This window comes from Dipodomys spectabilis, unplaced genomic scaffold (assembly GCF_019054845.1).
Source record: "Dipodomys spectabilis isolate Male_0828 unplaced genomic scaffold, ASM1905484v1 ptg000301l, whole genome shotgun sequence".
In the NCBI taxonomy this organism is placed as follows: domain Eukaryota; kingdom Metazoa; phylum Chordata; class Mammalia; order Rodentia; family Heteromyidae; genus Dipodomys; species Dipodomys spectabilis.
Window position 1 is genome coordinate 3,782,138 of NW_024870978.1, and position 26,943 is coordinate 3,809,080.

A 26,943-nucleotide genomic window follows, 5' to 3' on the forward strand; every position below is an offset into this window, starting at 1 on the left:
GTAAGAGAGAGAAGGAAAGAAAACCGAAACAAAACATATTGAAGAATATTGGCAAAAAACACACGTAGGAGTGTAAATACACAATTATCAAACAAAGTATGCTCTACCAAGTATATAAAAGCCTGGAACTTCATCATGAGAACAATATTAATGGATTTCATTGAGGATTAAACAGCATAGTGATGTGTAGGCAAGAAGCTAATGTTCTTTAAAATTTAGAAAATACCATAATTCTAGCTACTCTAAGAGCTAAGATGTGATTATCACAGTATGAAGCCAAACTGGGCAAGAAAGTTCATGAAAATGTTATCTCGTTAACAACCAAAGAGCCAACAGTGGAGCTGTGACTTAAGTGGAAATGCCACAGTTTTGAGTAAAGAAACACAAACAACAAAATCAGAGAAAGTACCCAGAATTTAAGTTCAAGCCCCAGTACTGGCACCAAATAGGAAATTTTAGGCAAATGGTTAAGAAAGCAATATTAGAAAACATGTCAGCAGAGAAAATATAGTAGTTGACATGATGAGATAATAAAACACATAGAGAATAAATTTCAAATTTACTTGGCTCTGGCTAGAAAAATGAGTAAGAGTCATTTATTCATCGAAGTTATTACAACAATATAAACTAATATCTGATGGAAAAAGGAATATATTTGACCTAACATGTAAGTTTCACCGTAAGAGGGTGTATTTCTCCCGGCATGACTTCTGTCCCGGAAGCCAAGCAGAAAATTTCTATCTGGTCTTAACAAGATAATGTAGCACTTGGGGGCAAAGATACACCCCAGTAGCCCTGCACTAGACACCAAGATGGAGAAGATCTCTACAGCCACCATGACCTCCCCCTTGGCACTGTGGTAGACAGGCAGAAAAGTGAGCCAGACAATGCAAAACAACAGCATGCTAAAGGTCAGGAACTTGGCCTCATTGAACGTATTAGGCAGGTTCCTGGCCAGGAAAGCCAAAGTGAAGCTGACCAGAGCCAGGAAGCCCAGGTATCCCAGGACACAGTAGAAAGCAGTGAGGGAGCCTTTGTTACACAGGATGATGAGGTGGCCATGTTCAGAGTGTGCATCTGTGTCAATGAAGGGAGGAGAGGTTCCCAGCCAGATTCCACAGAGAGTCACCTGGATCAGGGTGCAGATGGGGATGATGAAGTTAGGAGCTCCTGATAGCATAAGCCACCTCATCCTTCTCCCTGGAGAAGTGACCTTGAAGGCCAGAACCACAGTTACAGTTTTGGCCAAGACAGCAGAAACAGCTACAGTGAACACAACTCCAAATGTGGTCTGTTGTAGAATGCAGGTGCTGGTGTTGGGACGGCCAATGAAGAGCAAGGAACAGAGGAAGCAGAAGATGAGGGAGATGAGTAGGATGTAGCTGAGAGCTTGATTATTAGCCTTGACAATGGGAGTGTTCTTGTGTTTCACAAAGACCCCAAGAACACCTGTTGTGAGTGTAGATAAAGAAAGAGCCATGCAGGCCAAGGCCATCCCTAAGGGTTCTTCATAAGTCAAGAATCTTGCAGCTCTTGAGAGGCACTGGTTTCTCTCTGTATTGGCATACTGATGATCTGGACACTTCATACACTGCTCCATATCTAGTGAAGAATTCAAATAAACATTTATCCATTTCCAATACTTAAAAGGAAATTAGAAAGTCCCTCTCTAGAGACAATACTGACACGTGAATACTTAGTAGCATAAAGTAAATATTACCAAGTATTACCAGACATGTTCACTATTATTTTTATGTCTTCGTCATGTTCCCACACTCATTCCCATATTCTCATATTTTAGTCTGATTGAAATTCTTTTGCTTGTAATGACAATCACAAATATTGTTTCTTGCCATTTCTAATATCCTATGAATAATTTTCTGTGCCTCTTCATGCTGCCATAATTCTCAGACATGTGTGCACAAGTCAAACCTCTTATTCAAAATTGTGGGTAGTAAAATTTTGTAACTTCCTCTATATTCGCTGTACAATATAAATTGGACAACTGTGACCCTTCTTTGAAGTTGTTATATTTGTCTCTTCTACTCACCTATAGAGGATGGAGAAATCACTCTTTGAAACTATAAAGTCATGCTATGCACAACACTTTTGCCTGCTTCTTACACCAAACCAAACCCAGAGTATTTTCTCCATTGCAAGAACAGTTCTAAGATCTAGGAAATAAAGATATACAAGATCTGTGTTTTCTTTGTAGTCTGAAAGTAATTTTGAAGAAGATGGGGCCCTAGTGCTTAAAAAGATTTGCACTTACTATGATAGAAGTTAAGCTTACATTACTGAGTATTTGAATAAACATATATACAATAGACCAGAAAAAAATAATCTTATGCATAAATCAGAGTCCATGATGTTTTTTTTTCAAGAAGAATCAACCAGTGTCACAATTAGATGATTAAGTGAAGGAAGGAAGAATTTGATTCTGTAATCATAATATACTTTTGCATTGGCTTGCATGGATTGGGGATACCAGCAAAGAAAATGAATTTTTCACTATGGCATGAACTTACCTGACCCATTAGCAATCTCATTCTCTGAGCACGGTGTGCAATCAAAGCAACAGGCTGCCTTTTCTTCCTGAGGGGATTTCCTGAATCCAGGACTACAACTCTCACTGCAGGCAGATTGAGTAGGCTGAGGACAAGCAGATATGTGTCAGTAATTGTTTAGACTTTACATAATGCTCCAACAATCCATAGTTTTAAAATATTGAATTATTAGAACTGAATCCAAAGGGGGGACTAAGTTTGCGACTGGGCAGTAGGGCAACACCACAACTCTCCCCAACCAAAAAGAGAGTTCAAGTTCCATCGCTTAATCTCCCCAAGAGACTGGCAACAACAAAAAGACAAACACCCAGAGAAAAACCCAAGGAGGAAAAAAACAGAAAAAGAGAGAAAAAGAAGAATTTCAGACAAGAGAAAAGCGAAGACCCCTCCCCAAATCTTTACTGGCCACACTGCTGTGTGTGAAGCCGCTGCCACCCCAGCCCGGTGGGGGCTGCCAGAGACCTAGAGACACAAGGGTTTGTCTGCAGGTCACCCACACAGAAGCCACCTGAGGTACCGATGTTGGACTTGCTGATCGCTATGAACAGAGAAACCTCTGAGCCAGGAGCTTGCACAAAAATCCCACCCCCACCCCTCACTGTATATCTGAGCAGAGAGGTTCCATCCCATCAAAGCCAGTCTGTACGACTCGGGGAACCCCAGAGCTACACTGGACGCCCACAGAACACCAGAGCAGAAGACCTGCAAGGAACCAGTGCTGATCCAGAGAGCACAAGCAGAGATAAACCCCAGTGCTCAGTGCACGGAGGCCCCTCCCCTACTTCTTGGGCAGATGCTGGAGGCCCACCCTATGGTGCAGACCAGAAAGCATCAACTGAGACAGAGACAGAAGAGAAACATGCAGAGCGACCCTGCCCATCCCAGCCCACAACCACCTCAACTGAACTCTGATTGCAACAACAACCAATGACCTACATCACACAGAAACAGTTACTAGCTCCAGGGTGAGTACCGTACAAGGGACAGTGTATACCTCAAGGGAGACCACAGCTGGTGGGAATCCCCAGAACCTGACCCAGCCTCCCTATCCCAACATCTGGACCCCAGGACCCACTAAAAATGGGAACTTTTCGAGAGCTCCATCAGCCCATGGAGCACACTCAGCTGGCCAGGCTAGAGCAAGAGTGCCCCCGGAAGGGACCTTAAATGCCCAAGCCAGGAACACCACCATTGTGTCAAGACACCCAACAGTGGAAGAAATTTGAACTGTGTATTCCAGGCTGAATAACCTAGGCAGGATACACAACAGCACAGGTCCAACCGGCTTGCCTCAGGGTAGGGGCTGGGACCAGGCCTGGGAATCCAGTGCCTGAGCAACACAACCAATTCCTCCCAACAGAAATCAGAAGCTGAGCATATGCCTCAGCAGAGGGGGGAGAAAAACAGGGAACTGCACCCCTTGGGAAGCACGCCTGTGACAGAAAAAGACCCGAGGGGTCAGGACAAGAGAAGCCCAATCTGCACCATAACCTGACCCATATATTTTAGGCTGGGAATTGGACAACACAGGCCACGAGCATCTGATAATAGTCATGATCTTAGGCTGGTAAGGTGGCTCAGCAGTAGAGTGCTTGTCTTGGGTGCATGAGGCCGTGGATCTGATTACTCAGCACCACATAAGCAGAAAGGGCCAGAAATGGTGCTGTGGCTCAAATGGTAGGGTGCCAGCCTTGACCTGAAGAGCTGAGGGACAGCACCCAGGCCCAGAGTTCAAACCCACAACCGGCCAAAAAAAAAAAAAAAAATCAGAAGCCCATAGCAGACTCCAATATCTGGAAGAGTGCATCCAGCACATCCGATCTCTCCAAGAGCATCTGTAGGAGCAAACAGGAGCAGTCTAGGCCGTTCAACCTTCTAAAGGCGGGAACTGCCAGTGATCTACAGCAGAGAGCCGAGAACCCCTATGTGGTTCAGACCAACAACTGGAGGTTGGCCCCCAACAGAACCGAAATCAGGTACAGACTCTCTCTACCAGCACAGAAACAGCAACCAAGCAATGACAAACACCTATTGAACAAAACAAAATTTCAGATTAGTTTCCAATAATCCCTGAATCACCTGCAAAATCACAGAGAAAAATTACAAGGTTTATCAATACCCAGGATAGCAAGCTATCTCCAAAAGCAAGCAGCCATCCAGGGGAGAGCTCCAGTGGGAGCAAACAGGAATGGAAGACAAAAGCTATATCCAAGAGATGCTGTGGGCAATGACTCAAGAAATAAAGCGAGAAATAGACCAGAAATTGAAAGAGCACAGGGTCGAAATATTGAAAGAGATGCAGGATATCAAACAGGAGATGTAAGCAAAAATAGAGGCAGACCACACCTCACTACGAGGTGAGATTAGTGCCAAAATAGAGGCAGTACACTCCTCATTAAAAGGTGAGATTAGGACTTTGAGAATCAATATTGAATCCATAAATGAGTCCATTTCCTCCATGCAATCCACAATGGAAGCCACAGATAACAGAGAGAATGAAATGAAATGTAGAGTGTCAGATACCGAAGACAGAATATACCAACTGGACCAAAAATTTACAGATATGGTAAAATCACATAAAATATGCCGAAGGGAAATTCAAGAGTAAGCAGATAGTGCCAAGAAATTTAACTTTCGTATAATTGGAGTGGACGAAGGTGAGGAATATCAAAGCAAGGGAATGCAACACCTATTCAACAAGATAATCAGTGAAAATTTCCCCATCTCAAAAAAGAACATCTTACCTACAATACAGAAGCATATAGAAAACTTAACAAGCAATAACCCAGGAGAAACACTTCTAGACACATTATAGTAAAAATGATAGATCTGAATAATAAGGAAACAATCTTGCATGCAGCAAAAATGAAAAAGGAACTATACTACAACGGGAAAAATTTAGAATCACTGCAGATCTCCACACAAACACTGAATGCAAGAAAGGCCTGGGAAAGTACCATACGAGCCCTGAGAGCAAACAACTGCCAACCCAGACTGATGTACCCGGCAAAGATAGCATTCACATTCGATGGAGAACTGAAAATTTTTAATAGCAAAGAAAAACTAAATGAATACATAAACATTAAGCCAGCATTACAAAGAATACTAAGAGGGGGCACACAACCTGAAGAAAGCAACCGGGAACAGGGACCTGTACCCAGACAGGCAGTAATAGACGTCTAACTGAGCAAACACAGGAGGAAAGGAAAGAAGAAAAACTTAGGAAAACAAGGAATGACAGGGACCACAATGCATCCCTTTATACTGTCTTTTAATATTAACAGGCTTAATTCGCCAATCAAAAGAAAAAGAACTGCAGACTGGATCAGAAAACATGACCCATCCATCTGTTGCCTTCAGGAGACCCACTTCTCAGCCAAACATACAAACAAACTCAGAGTGAAGGGTTGAAAAGGATCTACCAATCAAATGCCCCCAGTAAGAAAGCAGGTGTAGCAATAAAGCAGGTGTAGCAATCCTGATATCTGACAAAATGAACTTTTCATTGAATTCAATGCACAAAGACAAGGACGGACACAACATACTAATACAGGGAACAATCCAAGAGGAGAATATTACTACCATCAACTTACATTCCCCAAACATTAGTGCACCCAAATATGTTAGGCAAATACTCTCAAACTTACAGAATAAAATAGATCCCAATCTGATAATACTAGGAGACTTTAATGCCCCACTCTCACCAAAGGTTAGGTCTACCAACCAGAGGATTGGCAAAGAAGCTACCGAGTTAAGTGAGGCAATACTTCATGTGGAACTAACTGACATCTACCGAGTATTTCACCCTGAATCAACAGAGTACACATTCTTCTCAGCAACTCATGGAACTTTCTCCAATATAGACCATATCAAAGTTCATGCAAGGAACTTAAGCAAATACAAGGTGATCAATATAATCCCCTGTATCCTATCTGACCACAGTGGAATCAAACTAGTTCTCAATAAAAAAGCATACCGCAGAAATTACTCAAATACATGAAAATTGAACAGTACACTTCTAAGCAATGCCTGGGTAATGGAAGAGATCAAAGATGAAATTTAAATATTCCTACAACTCAATGACAATGAAAAACCCATCACAAAGAAACTTGTGGACACAGCAAAAACAGTCCTGAGGGGCAAATTTATTGCCCTCAGTGCCCACATCAAGAAAATGGAGACAGACCAAGTAAATAATCTCATGTTGCAATTAAAACAGCTAGAAAAAAAAAGAAAAAAATGGAACCTAAAGTTACTAGATGGAGCCAGATAACCAAACTAAGAGTGGAGATTAATGAAATAGAGAATCGGTGAATCATAGCCAAAATTAACCAAACAAAAAGCTGTTTCTTTGAAAAAATAAACAACATTGATGGACCACTGGCAAGATTAATTTAAAAAAAGAAGAGAGGAAACCCATATTAACAGGATTAGGGATGCCATGGGAAAAATCACAACACATACCCAAGATATCCAAACAATTTTAACTGACAACTTTCAAAAGTTATACTCTCTAAAGAAAGAAAACGTGGCAGAAATGGCTGCATTTTTAGAGTAGCACAAGTTGCCCAAACTGAGCAAAGAAGTAAATCAATTAAATAAGCCAATATCCTACAACAAGATACAGGAAGCAATCAGAAGTCTTCCAACAGAGAAAAGCCCAGGACCAGATGGATTCACAAGAGAATTCTTAAAGACCCTTAAAGAAGACCCTTAAGATCCTTAAAGAAGAAATAATACCCATACTCCTCAAGCTCTTCAGAGAAATAGAGAAGGAGAGAGCTATCCCAAACTCATTCTATGATACTAATATCACACTTATCCCCAAATCAGACAAAGACCCAACTAAAAAAGAGAATTACAGGCCAATTTCCTTGATGAACAGATGGAAAGATCCTTAACAAAATTCTAGCTAATAGAATCCAGAAAAACATTAAAAAATCATACACTACAACCAGGTAGGCTTCATCCCAGAGATGCAGGGATGGTTAACATATGTAAGTCAATAAATGTAATCCAACACATCAACAGAGCCAACGTCAAGAATCACATGATTATCTACACAGATGCAGAAATGGCCTTTGATAAAATTCAACATTCATTCATGCTAAAAGCTCTGGAGAAAATAGGAATAGAAGGAACTTTTCTTAAAACAATAAAAGCCATTTACTACAGACTAATAGCCAATATTATACTTAATGGGGAAAAGTTACAACCAATTCTCCTAAAATCAGGCAAAAAGGCAAGTATGCCTTGTCTCTACTCCTCTTCAATATAGTCCTGGAACCCTTAGGCAAGGCAATAAGTCAAGAAAAAGACACTAAAGGGATCCACATAGGAAAAGAAGAAGTTAAACTATCCCTTTTTGCAGATGACATGATACTATACATTCACGATCACAAAAACTCCATCCCCAAACTCTTAGAAATCATAAATCACTTTGGCAAAGTAGCAGGATACATAATCAACCCACAAATATCAGTTGTCTTCCTGTACACTGACAATGTACAAGTAGAGTGGGAAATAAAGGAAGCAACCCCATTCACAATAACATCCCCCAAAATGAAATATTTAGGAACTAACCTAGCCACAGATATAAAAGAACTATTTAATGAAAACTATTAAAAGTTAAAGAAAGAAATTACAGAAGACACTAGGAAATGGAAAGACCTCCCATGCTCTTGGATAGGCAGACTTAATATAGTGAAAATGGCAATACTGCCAAAATTAATATACAAATTCAATGCAATTCCTATTAAAATCCCAATGACATACATCTCTAAAATATAGAAAATAGTCCAAAAATCCATGTGGAACAACAAAAGACCTAGAATAGCCAAAACAATTCTAGGGAATAAAGATAACATGGAAGAGATATCCATGCCAAACAAATAACAAAGACAGCATGGTACTGGCATGAAAACAGACCCGAAGAACAATGGAATAGAATAGAAGATCCAAAAATAAAACCACAGGCCTCCAGTCAGCTGATACTTGACAAAGAGGCCAAAGACATACAATGGAAGAAACACAGTCTCTTCAACCACTGATGCTGGGAAAACTGGGTGGCCACATGGAGAAGACTAAAAGTGGACCCCAGGCTATCATCCTTCACCAATATCAGCTCAAGATGGATTAAAGACCTTAACATTAAACCAGCATCTCTGAAACTACTATTGCAGGACAGAGTAGGAGAGACACCTGAACTTATAGGCACAGGAAGGAAATTCCTGAACAGAGTCCCAGGGTCACAACAAATTGGAAAAAGTCTCGACAAATGAGACTACCTTAAAATAAAAAGCTTCCACACAGCTAAAGCTATAACAACCAAGCTAGAAAAGCAACCATCTAATTGGGGAAAAAATATTTACCAGCAATATATCAGAGAAGGGGTTAATATCCAGTACATACAGGGAACTCAAGAAACTAATCCCTTCCAAACCAATTACTAAATGGGAAAGGGAACTAAAGAGAGACTTCTCAGATGAAGAGATAAAAATGGCAAAGAAACACATGAGGAAATGTTCACCATCGCTGGATGTGAAGGAAATGCAAATAAAGACAACACTGAGATGTCACCTTACCCCAGTCAGAATGTCCCAGACCCTCAAGGCAGCCAATGACAAATGCTGGAGGGGATGTGGAGAAAGAGGAACCCTATTATACTGCTGGTGGGAATGTACACTTATACAACCACTTTGGAAAGCAGTCTGGAGGGTCCTCAGAAAGCTAAATATTGACCTCCCTTATGACTGAGTCAAACCACTTCTAGGCATCTATCCTGAACAACAGGAACCACTATACAAGGACACATGCACCTCCACGTTTATTGCAGCACTGTTCATAATAGCCAGGATATGGAAACAAATCAGATGTCCCACCACAGATGAATGGATCCAAAAATTGTGGTACCTATACACAATGGAATATTATGCAGCCATTAGAAATGACAAAATAATGGCATTTGCAGGGAAATAGATGGAGCTAGAAGAAATCATGTTGAGCGAGGTAAGTGAAGAGCAAAGAAACAAATGGTACATGGTCTCCCTGATTATGGCTGATAAATCCAAAATGTTAGGTGATATGACAAAATTAACAGGACTTAAGAAACAAAGGACTTCCACTCATCTGGGCGAATCATTACTAAATAACCCCATGCTGCTGATCACATGTATGGTATATTTGTCTACACTGGAGGGGAACCAGGACGACGACACGGACTAGATGGAATCAGGAAAAAAAAAACATGTAACAGGGATCCATCAGCTGCACTGGACATTGACAAAGTGAACTAAACAACTTAATGGCAGTGATTGGAGGGAGAGAACAAGTGGGAAAGAGGGAAGAGCTGATGCTATGCAAAACAAATGAAATGTACATACCACCCAATGTGGAAGAAATAACTGTATCGCAAAGCTCATAGAACTCATAAATGTTATAGACTGTGATAGACAATTTGCTCCAAGAAAGTTAGAATGTGTTTGTGACTTTAACTGAGCATCACTATCTCACAATACTATGAAATTTGGGAAATTATGTAACCACTTAAACACAATAAAAATTTTGAAAAAATATTGAATTATTAAGTGTTTTATTTCTATACACATAAATATAATCAATGATTTAAATGCTGTTATAGATTGCCAATCACTTAATTACAAAAGTACTATGTGCTACAGCCTTGATCTATAGCCTGTGGAACTATTGAAAATGTGAGACCTTTAAATGGAGAGCTTAATGGTGAAAAAGTATGTTCCAGTGTCCAACCCTATGGAACTTCCTTGAAGTCATGTTATTATATTTTGTCTCCTACTCATCTGTGAAATTGTGAAGTGCAAGAAGGAAGAATACTCTTTGAAGCTTTAAAAGTGTGCTGTAAGATAGGGCACAGACCTCCCCTTTATAGGTTATGTGAACTCCATGCACATAGAATTGTCTTAGTTTTCCAGTGCCCATGAAGTGAGAATCTTCTCACATAGCGTAATAGAAGGACTCCTCTCACCAAAGATGCTTAACCAAATAACCATTGAATGAAACCTCCACAGAAGGGAGAAAAATAACCCTTTCATCACACTAAGTGATTCCTTGAGTACTTTTTCATAATGTTAAAAACTTGTAAAGAAATATGCATTTTATGAGAGTTCCGGGAAGATGGCAGAGGAGAAGCTGGAGTCTAAACAAGCTTTCACATATAGAAAGCAGTTTTAGAGTTCCAGTGAACAGTCCTAAGCCAGAGAATCACACCAAGTGTGCCATCACAGGACAGAGAGTCAGACCAGAGAGGGGAAATCCAGGCAAGGAGACACATCTGAGCTCTTGCCATCAGCCGCCACGGCAGTGGAAGCGGTGGCGGCGGAGATCGCAGGCGCCATACCTGAGCCACAGAGAGTCCAGGGCGAAGGAGCCAGACGCAGCGGGCACGGGGATTCTACTCAATACCAGCAAGAACTGACAAGGAGCAGACATCTTCATCCTGCAATTTGCAGACCAGAGACGACCCAGGAACCAAGACTCAGCGTGATTAGAAGCCTGACGTCCTCACTCCTTCTCAGGGAGCAGAGGAGGGAAGGCCACCTCCCCCCCCAGTAGCGGAGATCTCCATCTTGGATACCGACAAAGCTCGACGGAGCTACTAGCTCCAACTCAGGCCTTGGAATAAAACTAGAGTTATTTAGCAGGTCACAAGAACTTAACGGTGTGACCTGCCAGAATCAGCTCCACCCAGGGAAAAGTCACCCTGCTCTGGTGCCAGCCCTAGGAGTGGCTTTCTTCACTGGGTAATCAGAGCCAGAGGCTGCCCCTCCCTCTAGCAGCCTCAACAATCAATTGAAATTCAGTAAACAGAAACCCTGAGAATGGCTCCAGGCTGGGCTCTGTGAATTTTTCACAAACTAGCCCCCGGAAAATCTACTCTTTGTTGAAAGGCCTCAATTCTTCCCAGAACCTAGCCTCATCACTGCATCCACCTCTTTTGTGATACTCAAAGCAGATCTGCCTCCCATTGAACTAGCCTGGGAGGAGGATCGCAAAATCCTGGGTAAAGCAGAGCATTTTACTACCTGTTCGAACAAACTGACTTAAGAAACCAACCAAGCCACAGGACCACAAGCAGACCAGAGACTCCAAGAAGAGGCTAGTTATGGACACAAGGGAGATACAGGATTTTTCCCACCACTCCAAAAAAATCAAAGAACTTTTTTCTTCTTCTTCTTCTTCTTTTTTTTTCTTTTCTAAAACTTTTTTTAATATTTAATTTGTGCCTTTTTTGAAAAAAAAAATGTTTTCCAGTAACTTTTTTTTCCTCTTATAATTTTTATTTTAGGGATACGTGAGTGTGCGTTTTTCTTTCTTTTTTTGTTTTCTTTCTCTTTTTTTCTTTGTATATTATCTTTTTGTTTTTTGTTTAGCTATACTGAACTTCTGATCTTTTTTACTTCCTTTCATATCCTTTTCATGTTTTCCTCTCTTTCATTCTTCTTTATGTGACTTAATTCTTTTCTTGCACATCCTCAGATAAACACGTAGTTGAGTATTAGACCCTTTCCTCCATTGTGTATACACTTAATCCACAAATTTATTACTCAATTCAAAACCTCTGAGACTTAAATTCCTTAATAGCAGTACTACCTCTTTATACCTCTCCTCTTCATACAGCTCCTTTATATCCCTCCCTTTCTCTCCATATATTCACATTCTTCTCTAAATAGATTGTTTTCGCTTCTGCATAATATTATTAATTTTTACTTTTCTATTTTTTCTGGTCTCTTTTCTTTTCCTTTTCCCTTTCTTCTTTTTTTCTCTCTCTCTACTTTCATCCTACCCAACCTATTTCCTGCTTTGATATTAGGAGTTAGTAAACTCACCCTGTGCCTCCCCAAATCAATCTATTTCTATTTTTTACCCACATCTCTCCCTAACCCTAATAATTTCTGGTTTTCCAAATTCTTTGTGGTTAGTAGTCCATTAACATATAGTTGTTTGATGTTGAATAGATGTATTTGTTGAACTAGATTGTATCTGTAGACATTGACTGTGGAAATCCAGACTTTGGTTGATGCTTGCCTTAAGATAGTGTTCTAGCACAAAACTGGTGCTATTTTCATCTCAAATCAGCAGAGTAAGCCGGAAAAACACTAGAAAAATGGCAAATCCGGGTATCTCAATTCCCAATCTTGATAATCAGGGGACAGAACAGATAATGAATAATCCAGATGAGAGTTCCCAAATAGATCTACAAACACTGCTGGCAAACATAATAAATGAAAAGATTGAAAACATACAAAGGACTCAGTATGAGTGTGAAAAGGAGAGAGAGGAGGCAATCCAAAAGTTTATACAGGAATATCATAAGCGTGAGGAAGCTACTCAAAAACTGATACAGGATTTGTGTGAGTAGCTTGAGAATACTCAAAGAGAAAGGCCGGAATGGCGTGAGCAGGCTGAGAACACTCAAAGAGAACTGCAGGAATCCCACGAATGGGAGGAAGGTAATCCAAGAGTAATACAGGAATTGAGAGAGCAGGAAAAGAATACACAAAGATCACTAAAGGCATTCATGGAATCCATTAACAAAGAGCTGAAGGAAGTCAGGGAAACCACAAAAGGAATGCTGAATGGAACCCAACAGAAGGAATGCAAATCCAAGGAAACCATAACCAATCAACTAAGTGATTTGAGAATAAACACAGAACACCAAATTAAGGAAGTAAAGAAGTTCATACAAGATCTAAAACAAAGTTTCAACAAAGAATTTGATGCCATCAAAGCTGACCAATTAGAAGGAAAAGAGATAAAAAATAAAGTAGAAAGTCTAGACAGCAGGTATTGAAGACAGCCTAGATATCATAGAGAAAGAACATACAACCATCCAAGACAAGTCCAAGAAATATGATAGATCTGTCCAACACTTGGAAGACACCATCAGAAGGCCTAATCTAAAGATAATGGGTGAAGAGGAGCACCTAGAAACAGAAGTTAATGGCCTAGGAAATATATTTAACAGGATCCTAGCAGAGAACTTCCCAAATATGCAAAAAGATAGGCCTATTCAGATACAAGAAGGTTTTAGAACCCCAAATAGACCAGACCAGAATAGAACATCCCACTGCCCCATTATAATCCAAACAGTACCAACTCAGACCAAGGAAAAGATCCTTAAATCTGTCAAGGAGAAAAGATTAATCATCTATAAAGGGAAACCAATTAGAATCAGCTCAGATTTCTAAGCACAGACAATCAAAGCAAGAAGAGCCTGGAATGATGTATGCCATGCCCAAAAAACAAATAACTATCAACCAAGAATACTGTAACCAGCTAAACTCTCCTTCATAACTGAAGGAAAATAAAAATTTTCCATAGCAAAGAAAAAATGAAACAATACATCTCCACCAAACCAGCCCTACAAAAGATTCTTAAAGATGTCTTACACATAGAAAACCAACAAGACCACAATAAAGGCCAAGAAACTGCACCCAAACTGAGAATCCAAGAACCATAGGAAGAAACCAGTTTTCCCAGCCCCCAAAAAGGTGGGTAACATGGCAAGAATCCCAAATATCTCTCAGTCTTATAGCTTAACGTTAATGGAATTAACTCTCCAATTAAGCAACCTAGACTGTCTAGTTGGATTAAAAAACAAGACCCTTCAATCTGCTGCCTTCAGGAGTCACATCTTGGCGTAAAAACAAACACATTTTCAATGTTAAAGGCTGGAACAAAATCTACCAAGGAAACGGTCCCCATAAAACAGGTGGGAGTTGCAATACTAATATCAGTTAAAATAGACTTCAAATTAAAATTTGTGAGAAGAAGTAAAGACGGTCAATACATACAAATTAAGGGATATCTCCTTCAGGAGGATATTACAATTCTAAATATCTATTCGCCAAACAATGGAACACCCACGTTTATCCAAGAAACACTATTTTCTCTCAAATCCCATATAGATCCAAAGACACTAATTGTTGGGGATTTTAACACACCAATCTCCCCACTAGATAGATCAACTCGGCAAAAACTCAACAGAGAAACCGCAGATCTAAACAGCTGCATAGATCAACTAGATTTAACAGACATCTACCGAACATTTCACCTAGCAGCATCAGAATACACATTTTTCTCAGCAGCACATGGAACATTTTCTAAAATAGACCACATGTTACGCCACAAAGCAATCTTGGCTAAATTCAGAAACATTGAAGTTATACCTTGCATTCCATCTGACCACAAGAGAATAAAATTAGAACTCAACACCAAACGCCACCAAAGAAAGTCCGGGATCACATGGAGGCTGAAAAACACACTGTTGAATCACGAGTGGGTCATGGAAGAGATTAGAAAGGAAATTCTAATTTTCATGCTATTCAACAAAAATGAACACACAAATTACCAGCTCCTCTGGGACACAGCAAAGCAGCACTCAGAGGCAAGTTTATAGCTCTGAGCTCCTACATCAACAAATTGGAGAGAGCTACATCCAACAATTTAATGACACATCTAAACCTCTTTAATAAAGAGTAGCAAGATAAACCCCAATCCAGTAGACGGAAAGAAATAATTAAAATTAAATCAGAATTAAATGAATCAGAATCCAAAAAAACTATAGAAACAATCAACAAAACAAAGAGTTGGTTCTTCGACAAACTTAACAAAATTGACAAACCCTTAGCAAATCTTATCAGAAAAAGAAGAGAACACACCCAAATAAATAAACTCATAGATGAGAATGGAAACATCACCACAGAAACAACCAAGATTCAGAACATTAAAAGGGAATAGTTCTCAAAACTTTATGCTAATAAGTTTGAGAACTTGACAGAAATGGACCTTTTCCTAGCAAATATTGACATGCCAAAACTAAACCAAGATGAGTTTAACCATCTTAACAGGCCCATATCAAGCATTGAAATAGAAACAGCAATAAGAGACCTGCCAGCTAAGAAAAGTCCAGGACCAGATGGTGTTACAGCGGAATTTTACACAGCCTTCAAAGCAGAGCTCACACCAATACTCCTCCAACTCCTCAATGAAATTGAAAGGGAGAGTTCACTACCAAACACATTCTATGAAGCCATCATAACCCACATCCCCAAACCAGGCAAGGACTCATCAAAGAAAGAGAACTATAGACCATTTCCTTGATGAACATTGATTCAAAAGTTCTCAACAAATTTTGGCCAACCAACTTCAACAATTCTTCCAAAAAATTATACACCACGATCAAACAGGATTCATTTCAGGGATGCAAAGCTGGTTCAATATACGCAAATCAATTAATATTATTCATCACATCAACAGGAGCAAGAAAATAACCATATGGTTATCTCAACAGATGCAGAAAAAGCATTCGACAAGATCCAACACCCCTTTATGATGAAGGTTTTGGAAAAATTAGGAATCCAAGAAACATTCCTCAATACAATAAAGGCTGTATATGACAAAGCTACAGCCAGCATTATACTTAATTTTGAAAAACTAAAGCCATTTCCTCTTAACTCAGGAACAAGACAAGGATGTCCACTCTCTCCACTTCTCTTCAATCTAGTATTAAATTGCCTAGCTTCAGCAATAAGACAAGATGCAGACATAATGTTGATCCAAATAGGGAAGGAAGAAATAATACTCTCTCTCTTTGCAGATGACCTGATCTTTTATTTAAAGAATCCCATAGATTTCACTCCCAAATTACTCAAGCTGATTCAAAACTTTGGCAAAGTAGCAGGGTATAAAATTAACCCCCCAAAATCAATGGCTTTTCTGTATGCCAACAATGAGAAAAATGGGGCTGAAATTAGGAAAGCAACTCCATTTGTAATAGCCCTACAAAAAATAAAGTACCTAGGAATTAACTTAACCAAAGAAGTGAAGGACCTCTATGATGAAAACTTTGAAATCTTGTAAAAGGCAATCAAAACAGAACTTAGAAAATGGCAAAACCTCCCATACTCCTGGATTGGAAAGATTAACATCGTGGGAATGGCAATACTTCACAATGGTATCTACAAATTCAACGCGATACCTATCAAAATTCCAACCTCATTCTTGAGGGAAATAGAAGAGGCAATCCAAAAATTCATATGGAACAATAAAAGACCCCGAATAGCAAAAACGCTCTTCAACGGAAAGAACACTGCTGGAGGAATATCAATACCAAATTTCAAACTCTACTATGAAGCCATAGTAATCAAAACAGCTTGGTACTGGCACGAGAACAGATCTCAGGACCAATGGAATAGAATTGAAAACCCAGAAATGAACCTACAGACCTATAGCCATCTAATCTTCGATACGGGAGCTAAAACAATAGAATGAAAGAAAGACAGCCTCTTCAGTAAATGGTGCTGGCAAAATTGGTTAACTACTTGTAGAAAACTAAAGCTAGATCCTTATATATCACCCTGCACCAGAATCAACTCCAAATGGATCAAAGACCTCAGAGTCAAACAGACACTCTGAAAACATCACAGGATGGAATAGGAGAAGCCCTAGGTCTCCTTGGCCCAAGCCGAAATTTTCTGAATAGAGACCCGGAAACACAACAAATCAAAGGAAGTTTGGACAAATGGGATTGCATGAAGTTGCAGTGCTTATGCATGGCAAAGGACATAGCTAGCAAGATTAATAGAAAGCCCACAGATTAGGAGAAGATCTTCACTAGCCATACAACAAGACAAGGGTCTCATTTCTAAAATATACTTGGAAATCAAAAAATTAAAACCCCAACAACAAATCCTCAAAGAAACAACTGCCCAATAAATAAGTGTGCTAATGACTTAAAGAGAAACTTCTCTGAAGAAGAAAGAAGGATGGCCAATAGACACATGAAGAAATGCTCAACGTCCCTAGCTATAAAAGAAATGCAAATCAAAACAACATGGAGATACAACCTCACTCAAGTTAGAATGGCAAAAATCAAGAACACTAACAACAACAGATGCTGGAAGAGATGTGGAGAGAAGGGAACCTTACTTCATTGTTGGTGGGAATGTAAACTTGTTCAACCACTTTGGAAAGCAGTATGGAGGTTTCTCAAAAGACTTCACATAGAGCTCCCCTATAACCTAGCAATCCCACTTTTGGGCATTTACCCAAATGTTTACAAACAAGACCACACTAAAGCTACCAGCACAATTATGTTTATTGCAGCATTATTTACCATAGCTAAGATCTGGAACCAAACCAGATGCCCCTCAGTAGATGAATGGATCAAGAAAATGTGGTATATATACACAATGGAATTCTATGCCTCCATCAGAAAGAAGGACATTGCCCCATTTGTTAGGAAATAGAAAAACTTGAAAAAAATTATATTAAATGAAGTAAGCCAAGCCCAAAGAAACATAGGTCCCATGGTTTCCCTTATTACAATATCTTGTATATGTATGAGTCAAGTGGAAAAGGTCAGATAATGTGATGTTAGGAAAATGAACCCTTAGATATGTATTTTAATGTTTTTTCTTTCATTCATTTCTAATGCATTTATAAGATTATCTCTTTGTTGCTTTGTATGTCCCTATCCCACAGTATAACCCCTGTTTCACTATATTTGATGTCAGTGTAACTTGTGGATGACATGGGGAAAAACAAATCGTTTAAAGATACAGGTGGACTTGTTGCAACAATGAGAAGTACAAGTAGTCATGTCGAAAACGAGCTTTACAACATTGGTGCGGGAGGGGGGTGGGGGGACAGATTGGGTGGGGGGGGAGGCTGGGAAGGGATGTGAAGGGTAAACAAAGGAGGAGGCTGCAATGCTTGATAAGAAATGTACGCATTATCCTACCCATGTAATTGTAACCCCTCTGTACAGTATGTTCACAAAAAAATAAAATAAAATAAAAAATAAAATAAAGAAATATGCATTTTATGACACTATTCTAAATCACCATGTAGAGACTGTGAATGTCTATTTTTTTTTGTCCTAGTCCCAGGGTTTGATATAAGTACATGTTCATTTTCCTTGGGCTTTTTTCTCCTAAAGGTAAGCACTCTACCACTTGACCTGAGGTTCCATCTGAGGTTTTTGATGGTCAATTGAGAAAAGAGTCTCAAAGTCTTTTCTGCCCAGTTGGACTTTCAACAGATATGTAATCTTAGACCTGAGGATATCTTTCTCCTGAGTAGATAGGTTTACAGGCATGAGTCAATAGTGTCCAGCCCTGCTTTTTTGGTGGTTAAATGAAAATAAGCCTCTCAGAGAAGATCCTGCTTGGACTGCCTTCAAACCACAATATTTTTATTTCAGTCTCCTAATTAGCTAGTATTACAGGAATAGGTTGCTGGCATCCAACCAGATATACATTTTAAGGCTGAAATTTTCTTATATGTTATCCAACCAGATATACATTTTAAGGCTGAAATTTTCTTACTTATATGTCCTTAAAATCATTGCACTTAAACCCAACCCACCTCTGTAGTTCCTATGGCCCAGTGTACCATATCTTCAGATAAAGACAGTTGATGAGCTTATGGAGAAAACTTTCCTACTTTCACCTCAAGTTCAAGACCTTCTGGGAAATTCCATATGTTTACAATGTCATAGTCTGCTTCCAATTTCCTTTTCTCATCCAAAGTCACTTGATCTCCAGCAGTATTGTGAAACTGGATGTTCTTCAGAAAAAAGTGCAGCTAAAAGACATACATCATCTTATGGTGAAGTACATCCCGAGTTACGAAAGAAAACCTGAAGAAAAAAAGTTCCTGATTGCCTTTAAATTTTGATGTAGAATGAAAGAATAGTAGAACCACCTAATGAAGCATTCCAGAAGAAAATCTATGGAGGAATGAAAATAATTTTGCCAAATCTTGGTCACTCAGCAAAGGGGTAGATGCAATCTTTTCAAAAGAAACCAAGTCTAGAGAGTCACAAATAAGATGACTCTCAGTCGTCTAGCCATTGTTTCCCACAACCACTAATTTTATGCATGTGGTTAATATGAACTTGGTAAAATTTTAATATTTAAAGTAGAATAAAACTAGGTTCCTTATGCAAAATGTGGATAATTCTTTTCAGCAGGTCATTCTTTTGCTATAAGAAACTCATAGGGAAACTCAAGGTGCATTTATAGTTTTCAAAACATCTGCTATAAGGTAGGGGCCAAAGCAACAGCAATATACACAAGACAATATTTTGGAAATGATCTGTACAATTTTAGGGGGAGGGGGAGGGAAAGTAAGAGAAAAATGAATGAAGGGGTAACAAGTTTGACAAGAAATGTACTTACTATCTTACTTGTGTAACTGTAACTGCTCTGTATATCATCTTGACAATAAAAAATACGAAAAACTATCTGCTATGAATATGTTGAGGCTATTTGTAATTAAAAGAATTTATGAAACATGGAACTCACTTGATCCTTGTTATGGCTTGCTTTTCCTGAAGAGCACAAAAATACATCCAGAGTACTTCACAGACATTTAAACAAATATTATTTGTTGGTTTTTGGAAAACATACCAAAAATGCTTAAATTTTATATGGCATGAAAACTATCTAGGAAGTGACATTGCGTATGGGGTATGTCATCTAACACAGAAGGCCTTACCTGTGCAGGGGAAGTCACTGCCCCTTCCCTCTTTCCCACTGTTTGTGTTTCTGTTTGATGAAGAAGCAGCTCATGGAGAGCCTGGGCCACAGCATACACAGCATTGTATATATGGTAACTGTCTCCAGACATAGTCGTGTCAAAAATGTGTCCAGGCAACAAATCCAAGGAGGCTTCGTGAGGACAGTTCTCCCACGTTACACAGTCTGACTCTGAATCTGAACAATTAAAAGACAGAAACCATAGCCTCGCTAGGAAAAAGTCTTCTGGATATTTGTAAGGGTTAACTGCCTTGACAAAATCTGTGAATCCCAAAATATCTGGATTATGGTGTGAAAAAATGAGAGGTACATGTAATGAACATAATACAAAATATTTCCTCCTCATGGTGAACTCTAGCTGTGAGTTCATGATACAAACTTTTCCTTTTACTAAAAATTGCTCAATACATCTTACCATATCTAGTAAGGCTTCATTATCACCATGTATGATGAGGACGTTTGCTGAAGATTTATTAATCTGTTTATAAAGTGCCATGACTTTAAAAACATATGCCAAGCCAGAGGTTGGGATTGCTAGCTCAAAGTCTACACAAATTCTATTCTTGTCCATCTCTTCTTTCAATTCAGGAAGAATCCACAAGCCATTCTCATCTTGTGAGGTCAATAGTCCAACCCAGTTCCAGCTGAAATGAAGGAGTAAGGAGATCAGGGCAATGGCTATCGATGTGTCCTTTGAGGCCATCTGATACAGAGCAGGAAAGTTCTTATGGTCACTCAGAGCATGATCAAAAGGCCCAAATGTAAACTAAAGGGAATGAAAATTGGATGCTCCATGAATGAGAAGATTTCTATCCATTATGATCTCACTTATGATATGTATTAAATAACCATTTGAAGTAGGTGGAAGGTAGATTTTTCTTAGTTTAAAAAAATGTTTTTAATAGTTGTACATTTCAATTTGTTCCTACAAAGCTCCTTGATCTTTGTCACTATTTCCATCAACTCATTCAATCTATAGCAACTCTACCCATTCCTTGACTTTCCTAGGTCCATTTTCACACACACATCTGAATATGTATATATATCTAAATATCTATATATAGACATATACATACATATATGTGATATGTTGTATTTTCCCACCCATCTACTCCATATTTCTCTGCCCCTTTGCACATCCCTCTAACAACTTTCCCCAGACAAGTTATGCTTCAATGTTCTAGTGTTAGTTATTTATATCTGTTAGTTGATCAGAAATGTTATACTATGGGATTCCACCTCTATGTGTACCATAGTTTACAGATTAATCAAATCTATTTATAAATGGATATGTGTGTGTCCTATATTTGTTTTATATTACATGTTCATATTTTAGATTTAACTTTCACATATGAGAGAATACATGTCCCTTTCCCTTTGTGAGTCTGAGTTACATCATTCAACATAATATCTTACGTGCATGCGCACACACGTATGTGTGTGTGAGAGAGAGAGAGAGAGTGTGTGTGTGTGTGTACTATTGTAGGGGCATGAACTCATGGCCTCGTGCACTTCCTTGGCTCTCTCCCTCAAAGCTACCGCTCTATCACTCAAACCACACATTACTTCCTGCTTTTTGTTGGTTAATTAGAGATGTCTCCTTAGTAGCTAGGTTTGCAGTTAGCCATCAGGACACAGCTCAACATATTGCTATACTTTAAAGTCATTTTTCCATTTCCTGATTTTTTAAGAAAATTATTGACAAGGCTTAAAAGTCCAAACAATCTCTTTGTGGCTCTCACTTTTCCAGTACCTTTCCTAAAAATGGTAATGTGGATCTCTATTACTTTGAATACTTACTCTTGATATCACAAAATTTGATAGGTTCATAAATCCAGTATCTTCCTATAATTATCTTCTAACAGCTGAAATGGCACCAAATTAGATACTTTTTTATATCCCTTCACTCCTCCCACTCTCACCTGGGGAAACCTTTACAGGTTCAGCAATATACCAATCTGGGCAGATAATAATCCTGATGGTCCTGTCAGTACTGCTATAGACTTGCTCACTCTCACACAGGAGTAGTTTGGAAGGTTGTCCTTCCCAAAGAGGCTCGTGAAGGGATTTTTAAATGTTTTCCAAGTTTCCATGTGAGCATTACAGATATTAAATCCTAGTGTCAAGTTATGTAAAATATGAGGATTTTCATTGATCTCTTCAATAGCAAAAGCCAAGGCCAAAACAAACTGGTAGTTGTTGAAGATAAACCTGCATAATGAGCATAGAAATTTAAAACATCAATTTGATGGACTAAATACTTGCTTCTCTGCCAATGAATATGTTAAAGCATTATCCCAACTATGATGGAATGCAAATATAGTCTTTTATGCTTGTCTATGGGTTTAAGGACATGAAGGGAATTTGTCATGCATAAGATTAAGAAACTTAAGAGAGAGCTTGCTTATTCCCCATTATCACATGCACCACAGCAAACACTAATGTTGCCCGTTAAACATAGAATAGTCTTTCATGAGACACCAAATATTATCTTGCTTTTTATCTTCGAGTAACTAGCTCCACTGTGTGAAAAATCTTGTGTTTTCGGTCACCCAGTTTATCTTATGTGGTTATAAGGCAGGCTGGACTAAGTAATACATCTTCAATAGTTATTTAAGGAAGATTCTATATTAAGTTTCTCTAACTAACAGACCTGACATATTGAACAGCTCTTCCTGCAATATCAGCCAGAAGACAGCTCAAATACCAAGTGAAGGAATTTTATTCTTATTTATGTAATAAAACCAAGGGGATGAATCTAACTGCACGCACATCATAATGGAGAAAGAAATGTCCAACATGAAGAGTAATGAAAGAATTGTAAGCTTTACATTGAAATCCAAAGATTCAAAGCCACCATTGTAAAATGCAGTAATCTCTATTGCCTTCTCAATATTGTTAGGTTGAGATTCTAGAAAGACTACAGAGGAATAAAGAGAATCAACACTTTGCTCTCTCTCTCTCTGTTATGTCTGTGCAATGGTGTGAGTATGTGTACACACACATTCTAAAGAAATAATATTGAATCAATACATATTGTTTAAAAAGGAAATAATGGAGTCAAGAAAGAAATAAAAATGTGAGGTTTAACTTGTTTAACACATGGTATACACATACTTGAAATTTCAATTTTAGAAGCCTATCATGTTAATGATGTCTTCTAAACAGAAACAAATAGTAAGCTTGAATAAAGTCTAATTGAACATATGCATATGTAGGAGGAACCTGAAAGTAAGAATGAAGACATGTGGAAAATGATTGGTCAAAAGCTGACAACACTATTTTGAAAAAGCAAATATTAGTGTATTGAGGATTTAAATTTCCTAATGTAGACAATGATAGAAATATGAGATATCTAGAGATGAAAGCTTAATCAAATGTTTAACCACAACACATACTCGTGTACAGAAGCTATAAATGGAACTCATAACACATAAGTATTCCTCTGTTTTCCTAATGGCTGACTCCTCATTAAAATCCATAGAATCCTGGAGAGCACGGCAGACAATCTTTAAAATATTAGGGACAAAAATGGATAAATTGTGTACTAAGATTACTGTTGCCAGCAAAGATATCCATTAGAAGTGAAGGATAAAAGGGTAAAGATATTCCCAGACAAGTACAATTAAAAGAATATACTCCCACACACCTGTTCCACAAAAAAAAAATAAACAAAGTATTCTATTTGTCATCCAAATTTAATGCCCATGTAACATGACCACTTTGTGAGAAAATCAGAATGGGTTAGACAGCTGTTTGAAGAAGTTTTTAAATGGGAAATGTTTAATGTTTATGGAACCAATGTATACAAAAATAAACAGTTATTTTTACATAGTTAACAGAAAAGCATTCTGTCCAAAAGATTGAACCATTGATGAGTAATAAAAATATTCAAGAATGTATAAAACCTACTAGTCAAAGTGGCTATAAAACTAGTTGAAAATACTCTAAAATTGTAAATGTGCTAGCAAAATCACACACACAATTTTTATGCAGAGGGGAAAAATTGTTAATGTAATTATATCTTGTAATTACTGTAGAATATAAAATTGGATATCCAATATTACAAATGATAAGAGGAATATAATGCAGTTGCAGTTCCTGTTTGTCTTTAACATTTCATCTTAATATATTAAATGAAAGATTTAATTTAAAATTAAATTAAAAGATTTCATTATGACATTTCTGAACATTCATTTATGGACTTTGATCATAACCCTCTATTGCTTGTATGTTTATTTTCTCTTTTTATTTCATCCTCCTCATCCCAAATAGTTGTTATTCCAAAATAGCTTCCTGCCATCTATTTTCAGCCCAGTAATTACCAGAAAATATATAACAGCAAATGAAAGCTCATAATCCAGTAATCAAAAGACATTACTATTGAACTTCCTTCATAACCACTGAAGGAGAGAAAGAGTTGAAGAAGTTCAATTAACATAGAGAACAAATTACATAATAGCAATAAGGAGCTGTGACCTGTCAACAATGACTGCAAATGTAAATGCATGAAATTCTACCAGTAAGAGCTAAAATGGCTGAATGAATAAAAACTCAAGGCCAAAGGAAACGTTGATGCCAAGAAACTCACTTCACCATCAATGGCCCTCAGTGAGTATAAGAAAGGTCAGTAAATACAATTGAAATACAAAAGAAAGTAGGAGTGTCTATAACATATCCAATAGACTTTAATCAAAGCAATGAAGTGATATTTTGTAATGTAATGATGAAGATATCAAATTTACAAGATGAAGTAGCAATTCAAAATGTGTATTTACATACTATACAATCACTAAACTATGTTAAGCAGACTTTGATAGTCCTCAATATAATAATAGCTGAAGATTTTATGGATGGATCATTCAGACAAAATCAACAGGGAGGCAGCAGATCTAAATTTCACACTTGATCAGAAGATCCTCACATACACCAGCAGAACACCTCATTCAACTTCTGAGTAAAACTTCTCTCCAAGCAAACAATCATGGGTTGGGACACAAAGCCATCCAGATTTTTAAAATGTTGAAAGTATATTGAGCATATATACAAACACATATAGTAAGGATAGAAATTAACAAGGAAAATAAGCATATAACATGAAAATTACATGAATTATCCATTAACCAAAATTAAGTGGTAAAATAATAATTAAGATTATTCAATTAAATTAAATGATTAATGCATAATAAAGTGAATTGTTTTCAAGGCAAATTTCAAGAAATAAACTGTTCCTTGGAACAAATGAAAATGAAAACCATATGGGTATAGAAAAAGGGGAATAAAAGGAAAACATAACCTTTCCTATAAATCAAGAGAACAGATAATTAGCTGAAGCACCTGCACTGCATCTGAAGGAACTAGAAACAAAGTGTTTTTTTATTGTACTGTTTTCTGTTCTTCTTTTTCCTCTTTTTCCATTTTTTCCTTTCGCCTTTTCTTTGGTTTAATCCCCTCTTGTCCTGTTTGTTATTCCTCTACCCTCTGTTTTGCATATAAGCTTATCTAATTTGTGGAAGAGAATGGAAAACAGAAAGGGTGGGACAAAAGGTGAAACAATTAAGCAATGATACACATTAGACAATATGGCAGAAACTATACCCCTTGTCAGGGAGAGTAGTCGGGATAGGAGAAACTGAAGGAGAATGAAGGAGGGAGTGACACTGTTCAAAAAGAAATATACTCACTAGCTTAATTATGTAACCCCTTTGTATATCTTCTTTACAATGTAATTTTTAAAAATTGAAAATAAAATAATGAAGATAAAAGAAAATTAAAAAAAAAACCTATGGCTATAGAAAATTTAGGAAATGGTAAAAACTTCCGCAAGTTAGTAAAAGGAATGAAATAATCAAGTAGAAACAGTGAGACAAAAGATGTGCCAATTTAACAGTAATACTTACTAGACACTGCTTTGGAAATGAATTTTACATCTTGGAGCGGAAGAGGAGTCAGGAGATTAAGAAGTGGGAGGAAACATGTGGAGGAGTAACATTGTTCGAAAAGAAATGTATTCTTTACCTGACTTTCATAACTATAACCTCTCTATAATCATCTTTATATTAAAATTAAATTCAAAAAGAAAAGGAACTAGAGTGTGAAAACACAGTAGCAATAATCAATCAAGCAAAGAGGACGTTCTACAAATCAAAAGGTAGATAAAACTGAAGTAAATATCACGAAGAGCTTACCATCATAGAAAGAAGAATATACTTGGATGGAAACTAGATTTCTCTCTTACTTGTAGGCAGAAAACCGCTCAAAAGTAGATGCGAGATAAAATAATGAAACTGAGGTGTTTCTCTAGCAAAAGGATGGGATGTCAGGGTAGAGAAGACAGAGAGCATACATGTGTACACTTGGAGTTACCATTGCCCATCCTGAGAACAAATTAGTAAATGGAAATACAATGATGAGTTACTTACGGCTTGTTCTGTCCATCTCCAGAATCATCACTTTGACTGCGATCTGTTCCCAAAGTGTAGAGAGGGAAAAACCCAGCAATCATTACATCTCCATCCATGTGTGCTCGTTGCTTCATAGTAGAAAAGCAGCCAGTGCCAGCACAGGACCTGATAAGGAGGGGAAGCTGGAGAAGAACAATTGTGAACATCAAAAGGCTCATTTTTGATGCACCTGCCTAGGTGAAATTCTGGCTGTCAGGTATATATATTCATAAATCTTTTTATTGGTGTCTATGTGTCTTTTATTGACAGAGAGGTACACTCTAGCGCATCTTTCATTAAAGCCTCTGTGAATCCTCAGGAAGAATGGGTAAAACTTCCCTGGGGCTCTGC

At 38.0% G+C, this 26,943-nt stretch overlaps 1 pseudogene; it reads right to left on the bottom strand.

The window, feature by feature from the left end:
- Window positions 1–592: 592 nt before the first annotated feature.
- Window positions 593–26,687, bottom strand: LOC122127435 (annotated as a pseudogene).
- Window positions 26,688–26,943: the final 256 nt, after the last annotated feature.